We start from the raw sequence: 6,000 nt of genomic DNA, 5'->3' as shown, positions 1-6,000 counted from the left end.
CTACCTGACGGACAGAAAAAAATTGGGTTGTTAAACTTTGGTATCCCTCTTTTTATGGAAACGTTTCATGTTATTTTGAGTATTGTTATTTTAAGTTTGTTATATTGGTATGGACAGAAAAAATTGGGTTCATGATTTTTGTGCAAGTGTAAACGTGTAAAGTTTGGATTCTTAAGGAGATGGAATTGACTAAAAATATAATACTTTTAATTGGAGTGGATTGAATTTAAACTAACCAAAGTTTTGTTAAATTGATTAAACTTCCAACGGCAAAAAAATATAATAAAATATAATATTTTTATTTTGAAATTGAGTTAATTGAAGTTAATTTAGTGGACTAAACAAGTTTAAAAATTATGAGTAGCACAGCATGCAACGTAAGAATCAATCAACTAAAATAACGGACAGGCTGACATAATTGATATATTTACGTATGACCTTGTTATAATAAATTATGTGATTGAATCCTAATCTTATTATTTTATTGAAAATCTTCCCCCTTTATTAATTAATTTTGGTGAAACCTAAAATATATTTACGTTAATGTCCTTTTTTCTATTCACACTAAAAATAATTCCAAGATTTATTAATAATTCCACAAGCGAAACAATCAATGATCTAGAGTTCGAGACTCAGCTATAGCGTATTATTATGAATTTTTCTCATTATTAATTTTCTCTGATTGTTTTATATAAAAAAAATATATAGTTCTCTTTAGTCCCATATCTTAGAATTGACAACACTATGATCAAAAAAACTTCTATAAATATTTTAGGCATGTTAAAAAATATACTTTTCTTTGTTTTTTTACTAAGACAAGTATAATATTAAATTAAAATAAATTTTTTCATAAGAAAATCCGTTATAGTAGTTTGTTACTGGGATTCTCTAGCGTCATACCCAAATAATTAATTCTTGGTTCGTAAGGGTGATACTAGAAAATCCAAACAATTTGAATTTTCAAAGACCCAAATAATTTATATATTATTATATTACACACGCAGTTGTGTGTGCACAATCACACTAGTGTATATGAAATATATCATAGGTGGTCTACAAAAGATCACTAATCAGGATAAAATCTCTCATGATTTATCTCCCTTAAATATCATATGGTACAGTTTTGGAAAAGCTCTTAGAGTAAGAGTTATCTTTAATGTAATAGTCGACAAACAACTACTAAGACATTTCTCTTGACTAGAACATGTCTAATGCTTCTAGACAAACTTATTGGATGATGAAAACCTTGTTCACGATCACATAACTCATTAATATTGTATTAAATAGCTAAACGCAGTGATGATCATAAAATGCTATATTATAAGTCAACCATCCAAAGGCATTTTCAAATTTAAAAGATTTTTTAAGGTTAATACTCTTAAATTAACTGCTAATAGTAAGGTAGTAATTATTTTACTATAATTTATTTAATTTTTTCTCAATGACAAATAATTGTTTTAGTAAGTGTTAATTTTTTAAAAATAATTTAGTATCTAATTTTTCAAACTATCCAACGTTTTGAATTAAACTATGCATGTAACTCTTAAACAATTAACCGATTAATCATTAAGATAACCAATTCAGCCCTATAAAAATTTTCCTACCAAATTAAATCAAAAATCGCTAGAAGAGACATAAACGATTTCTTAAAATTACCATCTCACTAGAAAAAATTTAACTCTCTCATTAACCCTTTGAAAGGATTAAAATTCAACTCTTAAATATCTAATTAACTCTGATCACTTTTATTTTAAACTTAGTGACATATATAATTCTTAATAATCTTTATCATTTATTCTCTGAATTCATAATCTCTTTATTTCAATATGTTTTATACTAATATTAAAACTTTAATAAATATTTATCCTAAGATAATCACAATCTGCTATAATATTGAATCACATGATATCAAATTATACAGTTTGATATAACATAACGCTGAGCATTAGTTTAATAGATCAACAAATCACTAGAACAAACTCAGAAAAATGCAAGAATCAGATCAATAACAAAAAATAACATATCCCAAAATCTTTGGAAAGCAATGAAACTTATCTTTGGAAAATTCTGTTTCGATTTAATAGATTCGGTCGGTTATTATAGATTCTCACCCCTATTTAGCAATTGTTGTTGTAAAAACAGTGAAAACCATCAAAAATATAAAGCATGCTACTTTTTTTTTTGAGAAAATAATCAAAAATAGACTAGCTAGGGGTGATTATAATAATATTAATCAAAATGTAAACTAAAAATTTTAAAATGGTTAAGCTAATAAAATTAATACAGAGTAGAGTAAATAAGTTTGATAGTAATTAGTTTAAAAATTAAAATGCAATTAGAACTATAATAATTTTTATTAAAATTTAAATATCAATTAATTCTGGTTGTCTTTTTCATTTTAATCTTTTTGATATTTTTTATCAGAACGATTTTTCGGAAGACCAAGCGTTATCATCTTTTTCCAATAATTTTTTATTTATTTTTCATTTTATTTTAGAATGAAAATTTCTTTTCAATTTCTATTAATTTTAGCCAAAGGTGACTTTGGCAGTCCTACGCTCTCATGTACAATAGTGACTTTGTTGTTAGCATCATAATTCTGCAAAATATCGATCAAAATAATTAGTTCGGTTTGATTAATTTTAAATTTTATTTTTTTAAAAAAGAATATCGAACAGTCCAATTCAATTTCGAGTATAGAGTTTAAGATATCGCTTTAACCGATTAAATCAAACTTGTATATTTTATTAGTCGACTGAGATAACCCTAAATCGGGAGAAAGTGTTTAATACTTAATGGATGGACATGACAATTAATGAAAAATTAATTATTTTAATTTTTAACTGAATTAATTAATTTTTTATCTGTTTAATTTTAAAAAAAAAATCATTCAGTTCAGTAGTAAAAAAAAGTTCAGTTTCCATTTAATCAGCCCGATTGGTTTAATTATTTACAATTACTCATCTTAGCAGAAGATAAAATCGTCACCAAAATTAACCCACACTTTAATCAGTGACCGATAAGATATATCCTTTTACATTCGAGATAATATTACCTTCTCTCAAATTAGAGAGGATAGATACTTTCTCTCAATTTCCAGATTCCTATGACATAATCTTATTATATTAATTATACACATTTTGTTATTTTCTATCAGCTTATGGTTGCTACGACGTTGGTTTTATATAGCACCAAACCTTTAGAGTGTTATGTTTAAAGAATTTTATTGATTTCTTTTAACAGCACCTTGAATTATTATAATTAGTAGAGAGTTAATCTGAGATATAACACAATTTTATGTGTGTGAACAAAGCAATCTGATTTATAATTTATTCTGACTCTCTTTTTTTCTCAAAAAAAAAATTACTCATCAAAGTTGTAATCTTTATTTGTGTCAAGTTAATTCTACGATTTCACCAAAATAATCTTGCTACATAAACTAGGTTCATGTTTTTTTCAATTATGGTCCCCTCGGGACGATGCGATGGTTAAAACATGAGATATTGCTACATAAAATCCTAGGATCGTTGAAACTCGACGTGTCTGAGCATATCTCCCCCTCATACCTTGCCACCTACACTAATGACTAGTGGGTGAGCGAATACTCTTTTTTACCACATGTTTATTACATAATATTATGTATCTTTTAGTCTCTAAAATTATTTCCCTTGTGAATCTTAATCTTTGGGATATGCCCGTCAATTTTAAGAATTCAGACCATATGGAAAGGAAATGTATTTAGTAAATACATATACAATAAGATACCCATGATTATGTTATTTATTTATTTTATTGGTTTTATTCTTAATTAGTTTTTTTCCCCCTTTTTCCCGGTGATAAGTTGGTTTTACATTTATGTAACTTACACAGATAACTTAGAGGGTGGGCGGCATCACAGAATTGAAAAGTTATTGATTAATTTCTTTCATTTCTTATTATGCTGCTTTTAAGGTGTAATCACATGGATGGAATGTAGGAGGGAAAAGAGATAAATAATTACACAATTATATGAGTTTCATCATTTATATGTAAGTAATCAAATCCTTAACAATTACTTGATTTGCATAAATGTTTAAAAAAAACGTTGATTTCAGTATAGTAGATCTTAATAACAGGCTGTAGTAGTAAATAATCTGGGAAAGTGGAAAACAGCAACCCAAATGACTTCACTAACTATTCCTGCAAGTAGAGATCCCAGGTTACATTATGATTTTGAAGTCCTTTGCTTTCAGTGTGATATGCACATGTCTGATGTCTGAACTTATTCTACTTTTCAAGACTCAAACAGCAGTGTGTTTTCGTCGCCTTTGGTGTCACTTTACTTTATGCTTCAGCTGGTCGCTAATCGTCTACATGAGAAAGATACAGAGAGTTTTGTTCGAGTAGTTTATCTTCCAGTGATAAACTTTGAGGTAATGCAAAAACTTTGAGGGTACCATTCTTGCAAAAACTTTGAGGCAAGCATACAGAGAATGAATCACACAAAAAGACAATGGGGATTTTAGTCGTGTCCCTAGGCTGTGTCAACAAAAACTTTGAGGGTATATATAATCTTAAGCTGTGATACTCATCTAGAATTTTCATCTAGAAAATTCATCTAGATAAACACATAAATGATGGGACCCACCATTTCACTTTTTGTGGGCCCATCATTTATGTGTCTATCTAGATGAATTTTCTAGATGAAAATTCTAGATGAATATCATTTCTCTAATCTTAATTATGTGTTTATCAGATAATCACATAATCGGTTTGGGGAATAAAACATAATCAAATATTGTTCGATTCAATTTAGGTAATACAACAAAAATATATTTATTTGAAGATTTTAATAAATAACCTAATTTAGTATTTTACTAAATTACTCTTAGTTACAAAACCAACTATATATAATAATAATAATAATAATAATAATATTATTATTATTATTATTATTATTATTATTATTATTATTTAAACTCTATTATATTTTATTATATTTTCACATTTTTTTATTTTTATATATATTTTCATTTTTTTTATTTATTTTTTTATTTTTTAAATTTTTAAAGATTTTTTACATTTTTCTATTTTTAAATTTTTTTAATGTTTTTTTAACATTTTTTATTATATTTTACTTTTTTAAAATTTTTACATTTTTCCTATTTTTAAAATTTTTTAATGTTTTTCCTATTTTTTATAGTTTTTTACCATTTTTTATTTTTTTATTATTTTTTATTTTTTTTAACTTTTTTATGTTTTTTTTATTTTTTATTTTATTTTTATATTTTTCATTTTTTTCTTTACATTTTACTTTTTCACATTTTTCTTTTATCCGAGAATATTTTGGGTAAAAAAAATTTGATAACCCCGGAATCAAGAAAAACTTCAGTTTTCCGAGATTTTCCGATTCCTGGTTACATGCCCCTTTTATTGACGTGTCGGGCATGGAACATTACTCGAGAATCATCGATTACCTAAATCAAACAGAATTTTTGTTGATAACCCTGGATGGATAACCAAGGTTATCAAGAATAACCCCCAACCAAACGTACCCTGAGATTCTTTGCATCATAAACCGTAGCACTAATGACATTTCAAAAGGATAAATCTGTTAGCTTAACGGTCTCTTTAGTGTTGACCCCACGGATATAAAAAATAAATAAATATAAGTACACACACTTTAGATGTATGATGGAATAAAATTTAGGTTATCATTTTCTGAGAATCGATCCCTGCCCCTGCCCCAGCATTGATAGCATTTCAAGATCTTGCTAAGGATTGGTTATGAGATGCTAACAGACTAGAGATGTTTCTTTTTTTTTTCAGAAGACTGCTGTTTATATTGATATGGACAGAAAAAATAGGGGTTATGAATTTTGTGCAAGTATAAATGTATAAAGTTTGATTCTTAAAAGAGGATGGATCCTCTTGTCGATAAATTGTGGATATGAGGATGATTCATTTTTAAAACATTTGATTTAGATGGACCTCATCTATTTAAAAGTAAAATTTATCTAA

Source organism: Zingiber officinale, chromosome 6B (genome assembly GCF_018446385.1).
Source record: "Zingiber officinale cultivar Zhangliang chromosome 6B, Zo_v1.1, whole genome shotgun sequence".
Taxonomy (NCBI): Eukaryota; Viridiplantae; Streptophyta; class Magnoliopsida; order Zingiberales; family Zingiberaceae; genus Zingiber; species Zingiber officinale.
Note: the sequence above shows the minus strand (reverse complement) of the source record.